The sequence below is a fragment of the Castor canadensis genome, chromosome 8, assembly GCF_047511655.1.
Source record: "Castor canadensis chromosome 8, mCasCan1.hap1v2, whole genome shotgun sequence".
Lineage (NCBI taxonomy): Eukaryota > Metazoa > Chordata > Mammalia > Rodentia > Castoridae > Castor > Castor canadensis.
In genome coordinates, this window is record NC_133393.1 from 53,681,156 (window position 1) to 53,692,377 (window position 11,222).

The following is an 11,222-nucleotide window of genomic DNA, read 5'->3' on the forward strand; positions in this document are numbered from 1 at the left end:
AAGCACATGAAGACCACAAGAGAGAAGTCTGAGTTCCCCCTTAGAAGCTGTGTGACCTCAGGTGATATATTTGACTTCTCCATACCACATCTGTAAAATGGGATGATTATGTGGCTCCTCCCTTAATGAATCAGGAAGTTGATACCAGGAAGCAAGATTGAATCACATGTTACTGCCCCGGATTCACAGCAGCAGAGTTCCTTCATCTCTGTCTGTGCACATTTTAACCTATTTTCCTAAACCTATCCTTCTTGCTTGTATATAGTATTGCCATATATATATATATATATATATATATATATAATACAGATAGATAGATAGCTCAGACCTGTCCTAAACATCAAACCTTTTGGCTCTTACCAGGTTCACACTGCTGCAGTTTTGTGTCATGCTGCCTTCCCTGCCTTACCACTGATGACACAGGGATCACTGATTGTGCGGAGACCCTCACTCTACAGTCCACTGGGTGATGGTGCCAAGTCCTTTCAACCACTACGTCCTGCCACAATGCTTCTCCTGCAAGATGGGCTGAAGGCACATCCTTTTGAAGAGACTGCTTTCCCTGCAAACATATGAAGGCTGGTTCTCCTGTCCTGGGCTCCTGAGGCACACACACACTCTACACCTATTTAGAACAAATAAACAGCAACTAAATCTATGATTGAATGTAAAATGAGATAGGTACTGTGGAAAGCAGTAAGATGATTCCTCACAATTAAACTTAGAATCCAGTTCCCCTGCTTCTGAGGAGAGACCCTACAGGCTGAAAACAGGGACTTGGTTGGCCACCCACGTTCATAGTGGCACTGTTCTCAATAACCAAAAGGTGGAAGTCACCCAAATGTCCACTGGTGGATGGATGGATAAACAATATCTTCTCTATATAGTGGAATGCTGTTTATTCAGCCATGAAAGGAAGGAAGTGCTGGCACATGCTACAATACAAAGGAACCGTGAGGATCCTACATGTTAAATAGAACAGGCCAGTCACAAAAAGGACACATACTACATTATTCAACTCACGGAAGGTACTTAGAGCAGTCAAATTCACGGAAACTCAAAGCAGAATGGGGGTCGCCGGGGGCTAGGATAGGAGGGATGAGGAGCTGTTTAGTGGAGAGAGAGTTTTAGTTTGGAAAGATGAAAAACTCCTGGAGTTTTCACATGCATGTGAATCCAGTTAGTGCTATGGAACTGAGCACTTACAAATGGTCAAGGTGATAAGCTTTATTTTATATGTATGCACAAAAAGTTGGTGTCCCTGTTTTCTTCCTCTTCTATTCCCTGAACCCAGCTCAGAGCCTGGGGTGCTCTCATGGACTCTTTCTGGAACAGAATACAACACATGTTCTTAAATACTCACAGAAGTTGCCAATGAAGGCGATGTAGGGAGCAGCCAAACATTACTCAGGGCAGAGATTGGTTCAGGATGTGCCTGTTTTCCGGGGAAGCCCAGAAATGGAGGCTTCTCTATGTGACCACCTGAAACACCTGCAGCTATTGCAGTTGTCTCTGCCAGAGCCTGAACCAGAAACCCAGACTAACTGTAGGCCTATCCCTCGAGATGACTGCTCTGAAGCGCAACATTCAAGAGAACTGAAACTCTGTTCTCACAAAGGTCACAGAGCACCAATCACTGGTGATATTCTGTTGCTGACCGTGCCCCCATCTGAGCCTCTGTGACCAGAACTATGCCTTGCATGGTGGGTGTTGTGAGTGTGCAACCATTAGCACTGTAAATGGATGGAGTCTTGGGTCTTTCCCTTTCTAACTCATCCTAATGGAAAATAAATGAGGCCAGCGCTTGGGCAGATGGTCTCTGTGTTTCAGTTCATGCCAGTGGCTAAGGCCAAGGATTGGGGGAACCACACAGCAGTTCTAATAACTGAAGAACTGTGTTTGACCTGGGCGTTTCCCCTTAAAAGCTGACAGTTGATCAGGCCTGCAGAGGATGAAAAATGAGCATCAGTGGAGATATGAGTCACAGCTCTCTGCCTTTCTCTTCAGTCCCCCCTGCTTCTGTCTGGTCCTGGAATAGTGGCCTCTTCACATGTTTGTCTTTACTGCCCAGCACAACCATAGGGCCCCACAGACTGAGGCATGGACCCTGTCACCCCACCTTGTATAGAGGGGATATGTCAGACACACAAAAGGTCTCTGCATATTCTTCTAGGTCAAAGTAAACTCAATTACTTCTTTTAAAAATCACTCTGCCACTCCTAACATTTAGGGTAATTCTCGCTGTGGTTACTTTATTTAGATTGTGGCGTCTGATGTGATATATGCAAATGATTCATCCAAGTCCAGTTAACCTCTCTCTAAAAAACACCAATATTATGCCTCTGGAATTCCTGTGCCTATCCTTTGAGAGGCAGAGCTGGGGACAGTCCAAGACTGCACTTAATTATTTTAAGCACATCTTTATGAATCATCAATGATATCTCTCCCAAGCTATTTGTTGGTCCCTGGGGCCAGAGTGTAAGTATAAACAGCCCATCTTGCTGGCAGCTCCCAGAATGCGGGTGAGGGCAGATGCCCAATGCCCATGTGTCCCAGTGACCGTGGCATCTGCACACTTGGTTCTTGGTCACAAAGCCACACAAGAAGCCAGTGGGGTCAGGAAAGACCAAGCAAAGTTGGGTGGAACTTTTCCTGGCCTGTGTTAAGAGTGCCCAGCTAGGGCTGCTAAAGACCTACTGGGTCCTGTATTTGGAAACTTGTCCAGCAAGACAGAAACACCAAGGAAAGAGAAAGGGCCAGGAAGAATGTGGTAACTGAGGCAGAAAAACCTTGAGCAGGAGGAGCGCTTATAACCTACCTACCCCTTGTTCTCCCCACTCCTTACCTGGGCCACCCTAAGCACAACACCTGACTGGGTGCCACCAATCAGGATCCTTACTCTAGAAGAGTAGGAAGGTAATACTCTGAAAGGAAACAAGATTTTAAAAGTAAGGTAAGGTGCTGGCAAAATCAAAAAGAAAATGTTAGTTGCCTGGAATGGTCCCAGGGAAGAGCACCTTATTTTATCCTGGGCAGAGTCGTGGCCTGGCCCACTCTGCAGAGCTGATATCCAGGGCTGGACTAGCAAGTGTTTAACTAGGGAGGTACCTTCTAACTGAACCTTCTGAGTATATGAGCCTGCTAGACACTGGCTTCTCTGTTCTGACCTTTCTTGACCTTAAAGTGTAGAGACTCTGACAAAGTTGCCAGTGACTGTACTTTTTCTCTTTTTTAAATGTTTTTCTTTTTTAAATTTAGGTTTGGCTCTTATAGGGACATTATTAGAAAAACAGAATGCCATGGCATTCCTAAGAAACGAAAATGATTTTTTTCTAAAGGTCTGAAACCACTGGAAAATGCCTACTTCGATGGAGGTTTTCAAAAATAAACCTATATGTGTTAATATTCATTCTCCCTAGTGTATAGTTCTATGAGTTTTGACAAATGCAATGGATCTGGTGGGCGCCACCAGATCCAGGCTCTTCATAGCTACTCCTCCTCACCTTTAGCTCCTTGCATCTGTTCTCTGCCCCTTCTGTTTTTTTCTTTTTCCAAAATCTCATCTGAGTGGAATCATAGAGTAGGTAGCCTTTTGAGAACCCCCCTTTTCATGGTACTTCAGGTTGAACTCAGTGCCTCGTGTTTGCTAAGCAGGTGATCTACCACTTAAGCCACATTACCAGCCCTTATTTTCTTTGGTTATTTTTGAGATAGGGTATCCCTTTATGCCCTAGATGGTGATTCTCCTATTTGTCCTTCCTCATGTAGCTGGGATGACAGTCATGCACCATGCTCAGAAGCCTGGCTTTTTTCACTTAAAATAAATAGGTGTTCCTGTTTGGGGTAAGTACCAGTTGGAGGGGGAAGGGTGAATGAAGAGGATGAAGTAGGGTAAATACGGTCAATGTACTTTGTATACTTGTATGAAAATGGGACAACAAAACCCACTGAAATTGCTTTATGAAAGGGGGGGATGAAAAAGGATGACGGAGAATAAAGGAGGTAGTGAATCTATTCAAGGTACATTGTAAACAAGTGCAAATCTCATAAGGAAACTCCCTTGTACAAGGAATATGCCCTAATAAAATGAAAATAAGGTTAATATACATTTATGTGAAACTTATTTTTCTGGTTACCTACCTAGTGGCAGGATATTTTTTATCAGATAGTAAGTATATGTCTAACTAAGAAACTGCCCAACTATTTTTCCAAACTTTTTTTCTCTCTCCCTAGCTGGGTTCCACTTTATCCTCGTCAACACTTGGTATTCTCAGGTTTTTTTCTTTCATTCTTCTTTTAGTCATTCTAGTAGGAATATGGAACTGATTGTGATTTGGATTTCCCTAATGAAGAAATGAGGCTGAACCTCTTTCCATGTGCCAGCTGGCCACCCATACATCTTTGTGGGGGTTTCGTTGCTAATGAAGTATTTCATACATACAAATATAATAGGCACCCATCTGCCCACTCACCACCGTGTCTGCAAGAGCTTTAGCCACAGTGTGAATTTGATGTGGATAGTTCCTATGAATGCTCTCGTTCATTTGCTAGTATGTCAGTATTGGCAAACACAGAGGGAAAGGGGAAGAACGGAAATAGATGATCTCGTGGAAATGCACGATGGAGGTGAAGATGGTCACCAATTTTAAAGATCTAGCCCTTCAGGCCTACATCTTCTATTAGACTCCACGAGTTTGGCAAGGAGGCACCTGCACTCCTGTGTGGCAGCTTGACCTTTGTCCTGTGGTCTTTCTGTCTGTGGACTTGACTGTGTTGTAAGTGTAACCGTAGGGAGATATGGTCACACCACGGCCTCTCTCCATTCTTTGCAAGTCAAGACTGTTCCTGCGAGGGTGCGGTTTGAGGCAGCACTGGTCTTTACCCTGACTCCAGGACGCTGAAGTCTGAATGCCTCTTCAGAGCTCCCATTTCTCCCACCACGTGGCCCACGGGCAGGAAGTAAGTGTCATATGGACCTGGGCTGCAGTTGAGTCAACTTATTTATGTAGTGAATATAAGAAAGTCATGCCATGACATTGAGTCCCTGGGCAATTGACTAGAAGTCAGCCATCTCTACAGTGTACGTCTGGGCAAAAAGTCCTGGGCAAAAGAATCCCTGGCCTCCCACCATGGGGAAACAACTCTCCTGTGACCTGGGCTTCAGCTCTCTCTCCCTGTGTGAGCCCAATGAACATGTTCCACAGCTGTGGAAGATGGAGTGGCACCACTATGGGAGCAAACTTTGTCTCTCAGTTTAAGTGTCTTTCTAAGCGATTAGGGAGGCTTGACCCTGTGTCTTATCTTCACAAGACCCCAGGGCTCCAGGGAGGCATCCACAGTGCTCAGAGACAAGTCCAGAAGCACCGTGGCAGACATAGTCCACATGGAATAGTGAGAACAGAGCATGCCAGAGTCATGGATCAGGGCAGAACAAAGCTGATGTCTGACACTGTGACTGCTCATCACTCATTTGTCCAGGTCCCCTGTTTCTTTCCTGACCTCTTCCATGTATCTTTCCTCCTAGATTCATTTCCTTCTTTACCCTCTGCCTTCCTGCATTTTTGTTTGTTTATTTTTTCCCTGCTTGGACTTGCTTCACTCTTCTAGCCTAGTAATGGATGTCTAGGGGACACTGTTGTGCAGGTTTCACACTGCACACCTCTAGGGTTACGATTCACATTATAGCCTCTCTCTGTATACTTATAAATGTATACATATATATGTATAATATTTATATATCTTCCCAAACAGCTTTCGGGTTTGGGTCTGTTGGCCATAAAAGAGGTGTGTCTGTCTCATTTGTACAAAAGTCCAGCCAGGTTAATGAAAGTCCTGAATATAAGCACTTGAGGGCAAGGACTGTGTCTTTTAAAAAATGTATAAGCTTCATATTTTGAGCAATTTTGCAGAAAAACCATGCAGAAAGTACAGAGAATTCTCACATGCCATTCTCCCCTCTCCATACTTAGGAACTATGTCTGCTTAAACTTCAGGCTACTGTAGTCACACCAATGTCCACTCTACAGGAGGTTTTCAACATGTGGGTTTTTTTGTTTTTCTTGTGAATTGAATGAAGTTACTCACCACTGGCAATCTCTGCCAGAAGGTGACCCTGAGCTGTCATTCAGGGTAAACCGAGAAAGACTGTATTTCCCAGAGTCCTGGAAGCCACTACCCCGGTGACCGACACCACTCCTACCTCCTATCAGTGATAAGTATGAACTGCTGCCACAGGCCAAACACCATGCAAGGTGCTTTGTGGACATCCTGGACATTGTAGGGCTTGTCATTCTCACTCAATCATCATTTTACTCCTAAGGACCCCTGACTTGAAGGTTAGGCTAGGATGTTATCTCAGGCCTGGGCCTGGGTTCTGACCTCAGGCTGCGTTCAAACCTTCCTAGTCTAGCACAATAGCCACTGACCGACTGTGATCACTAAGCACTAGAAAGGCAGCCTGGCTACACTGAGATACTCAATAAGTATAAAATACATACTCCAAAAGTACAAGAAAGAATGCAGGCTGTCTCATTAATAACTGTTTCATTTTGAGTACAAGTTGAGGGGATAACACTAGGTTGGATGGAATGTATTATTAAAGTTAACTCCACCCATGTCTCTTTGAAGGTGGCCACTAGGAAGTTCAATCTCACAGAGGTGGCTCACATTTTCAGGTGACATTGTGTTGTATGGGACATGCTAAACTGCTAAGTGAAGCCTGGAAGGAGTTTAATATTCAGAGTGGGGGGAAGAATAGGACTAAAGACCTGGGCAGTCTCAGTTTAGTCAGCCATGTGGCCCTGGCAGGCCCCTTTGCCCCTTTCCTGCCCTGTGCCTCAGTTTCCTTTTTTATGAAATGACAGCCTAGATAAGTGGTAAGAAGTCCTGTCTAGCTTCTAGGTTTAGGCAAGTCAAAGGGACATGGTACCCAGCTTCTCAACCTTCCTAAAAAAGCCAGTGATGCTGGTGGTTTGTGGAAAGAGATATAATTGTCCAGCAAAGAAAGCAATCGTTTCCTCAGGGTATGGAGGAAACTGGTCTTATTGCTCTTCCTTTAACCTCGAAGGCCACTAAGCTCATTCACTGGGAGGGTACCAGGGGATCAAGGAATCATCACAGTCAATACTCACCTAGCATCGGCTCTTAGTAACTAGTAAGATGTTGTTTCTCTCCTGCTCTTAATTTCTTTTTTGTGGTTTATCTCATCAAGAGAAGACCTCGATGTAATCATTTCCCTGTAATTTATAGATAACATCTCTTTCACTAAATATAGCAGTCTATCTCTATCAGTGCATTTTACAGGCAAGCCCTATCTTGCATGGAAATTAAACATGAAATTGGAATTACTAATAATGACATAACAGTTGAATTTAAGCTGTCTAGCTGAAGAGAATAACATCATTGGAATAAAGATGTAGAATAACAAATTATACCCATTGAAATATTTTCCATTCCTCATACTTTTTCCAAAACAGGTGCCATCTGTTGACACAGCTCTTGTACAGTATTTTAGCTGCCTTGATAGGTGTCTGGTATCTAGAAAAAGTGAGGTGATAGGCCTCACTGTTTTCCCTGCTCAGTCAACACTGGGGAATTATGTTCATTTTGGGTGGTTTAAGAATGTTTCTTAGCCAGTCAGTGCACTCCCTTAATGAGGCTGCTTAACTTGGGATAAAGGCTGAGGTCTGAGACCATCGTCATCTCCACAAGGTTATACCACTCAACTCAGTGCATCATCTCTCTGTGCCTTCACGCCTCTCAAGCTGGGTGTCTTGCATGAGACAGAGCATGAAGAATGAGAAGTTTAAACTGGGTAGATGTGGACTGATGGAGACTGCTGTGATGACAGCAGAGGTGAGATGGGTCCAGCTGCCCACCTAGACCTCATTTCACTTGGATAATTTTCATTTATTCCCTCCACCCCACCCTCTATGAGTTGAAATGTTAGATTTGGAGGAGAGAAGGCTTGACTGGAACAGGAGAACAAGGACTGAATATTTATAGCTTTGATGTAAGGAGAGGGATGTGCTGGTTCTGTTGGGCTCAACCATTTCCACTTGTCAGCTGAAGTTTCCTAACGAGGTGAAGCAGGTGTCCGGACAAGTAGCATGCTCACCAGATGAGGCACACATGCATTTCCTTGGCCTCTGACTCATCTGAAAAGTGGTGTAAGATGGAGAGTCAGGGCCAGTGAGACACAGGCAGACATGGGAAAGCCATTGTTCCAGTGGTCAAGAGTGGACTAAGCAGTTGTCAGGCTTGGCTGAGAAGGGTCAGCCCCAGGATAAGTCAACCCTGCCAGAACAAGAACTCCAAAAGCTCTCTTCCCATCCCCACAAACAAGATCCCTGTGACTTTCCTTCCCCTTACCTAGGGTATTCAAGAGCCAGCATTTGGGCACTTCCAGCCAGCCAGGATTCTTTATACAGTACCAGAGAGCAAGAGACCCCCACCTCTGCCTCACTTCCTCTCACTCTGAAAGCAGATAAAGCCAGAAGAGGGAGGAACAGGAAAGAAATGGCAAGCCAAGCTCCAGTTGCTGCTGTGCTGGCCAGAAGAGGACTAGGGCAACCTTAACCATGGTGTCTACTGATTCTATGGTGCAGATTCTTCCACCACAGTCAGCTTCAAGCTGCCAAAATTATGCCACTAAACAGAGATCTTTATGTTAAGTGAAGTAAACCTGGCATACAGAAAGACAAGCACTGTGTGATGTCACCCATAGGTGAAATCTAAAAAAGCTGATCTCATAGAAGTTGAGAGTACAACAGTAGTTACCAGAGGTTGGGAGGCTGGTCAATGGGTACTAAGTTATAGTCAGGGAGGAGAAAGAAGTTCCCTAGTGTGCTAGTGCATGGAGTGGGACAGTAGGTAGTGAGAATACACCACTATCTATATTTTTAAAACCCTAGAAGAAAGGATTTGGGAAGTTTCCACAACAAAGAAATGAAAAATGTTTGAGCTAGATATGCTTGATTTGAACATTCTTCAATACATGTATTGAAGCATCACATGGAACCCCCAAAACATGTACCATTTTTAATGTGTCAATTAAAAATTAAAATTAAAAAGCAGTAATAGCAGTCAACAACTTAGGAAGTAATGAGTATTTTAAGCATGTTACCTTTGTTTCTAATATAATTTATTATAATTGTGTATAATTTAATTTACACTGGCTCTGTAAGAAGTCACTGGAAAGTAGACTCTTGGCTGCAGCTCCTGTCACCTGACCAAGGCACACGTGGTGGGCTGGCAGGAGGCAGAAGGGTCAAGGTGATGCCAGCCTTCAGTAGCAAAGGATATTGCTTGTGGTCAGTCCTCCTCTGAGCCCTCACCACCACACATAGAGCAGAGCCCAGACAGAGAGATGGGATTTTGATGTTTGACTCATAAGAAACCCCACTGAGCAGCCATCTTTTCCTTCTGCCAGCAAGCAGTTCCCAGGGACACTGGGAGCCACGCACAGATGCACTGAGGAGGAAGAGCTAGAGTTTTCTTGTTTCTATTCAGCAGAGCACCTTCCAAAAGCTTTCAGATAAGCTTCATCAGGCCTTGGCCCCAAATGTGGTGCTCTGCCCAGCCCTTCTTCCCTGGACCTTCTGGGCATTCCTCCCAGCACTATCCCCAGATCCAGGTTACAGTTGCTCTTTGGAGCCACCTCTGTTCTCTTCATGGGCCTTTTAATTCCCCTCAGGCCTACTCTGTAGCAGACTGACCCCATTCTGTTTGCAGTTCCCCATGTGCATCCAGTCTTTTAGGTGTGAGGGTTCCTGCCATGGCTCACAGGGAAGCAGTACTACCCCTGTGGAAAGCCACCCCTGGAGAAAGCTTGCAAGGCCCTTCGAACACCCTCTTTCTTCAGACACCTGTGCCCAGAGAGCACAGGTAGCAGGGGAGGAAAACCCAGAGTACTATCCAGCAGGCTTCAGCGTGGGTGGGCAGGGCTGACACCCATCTAGGGCTCACCTGCCCTGCAGCAGTGGACAAGGAGCCCAGAGCTTGGTGGGCATGGAACTGCCACAGTGGAGAGTCCTACAACCTCAGCTGTCAGATGAGGAGAGCTTTGTTCTTCCCCAACCACCTGCTTGTGTTAGGCTCTAACTGCCAAGTGGTTATTCATCTCCTTTTGTGGGGACTTTTGCTGGGCTTACCAGGAACAGTCCAGGCCTGCAGCAAGACAGGATCCTGGAAAACTTTGAGTCCCACATTTAGGATATGTAAGTAAATCACTTCCTACTCATTGTGCAATGCCTTTCCCAAAGCATAGACTCCTCTCCCTCAGTGACATGCTGACGACTGACTCAGAGAGGGCAGCTTTGGCACGGAGTCTGCCCAGGTCTTAACCAGTCACAGCTCTGAGCTAGAGGAAAATGTTGAGCGTCCCATAACACTCAGGATGTAAAATTATGGGAAGGACAGAGCTTGCCTTGGAAGACCCCTGTTCACCACCATCCCTGCCTTAGGCCCACTCCATCCTACACCCTTCACTTAATCACACCAAGACTTCAGGAGTCACTGTCCAGCCCACCATCACTGCTGCCTCAGTGTTCTAGTCACACTCCCTGGTGGCACATGTTCCTTTCCATTCTCTATCTGGGTTTTCCTTCAGCACCTCCAGGGGCTTGCTAGGGGCTCCCTGCCTTCATCCTGAAGGTAGGCTGCAACTCAAGTCATGAGCCAGCTCTCAAGTGGGGGCATGATAGGCTCCCTGCTCTGCACCCTAGAGTGAGAAAGCCTATCTGAACAGGGCATCTTAAGAACCATGCTCAGCCACCACAAATCTGCCTGGAGGCCATGGCACAAACCAGTCCCCTCCACATATCTGACATCTCCCTGGGGGAAAGAACTATCCTAAGAAATTCCTTTTCTCTGTCACTCATTTTAGTCACTGTGCTGTGGGGACAGAAGACATGATTAGAACCTTTGTCTAGCTGCAAAGAGCCACAGAGTACCCGGGCAGTTACTTGTCTCAGACAAAATCCAGAATCAAGGGCATGGGCCAGATAAAGGACTTCTGAATCACACAGTGCCGTTCACACAGGACATCATGCATCCTGATCCTCTTCTTCAGAATCAGAAGACAAAAAATACATACTTTTATCTCAACCTAAACATTTTTTCAAGCTTTTTGTTGGGAGTGACCACTGAGGTCCTAAATGTCAAAAAGAAAGGAAAGAAAGAAAGAAGGAAGGAAGGAAGGAAAGAGGGAGGGAGGGAGGGAC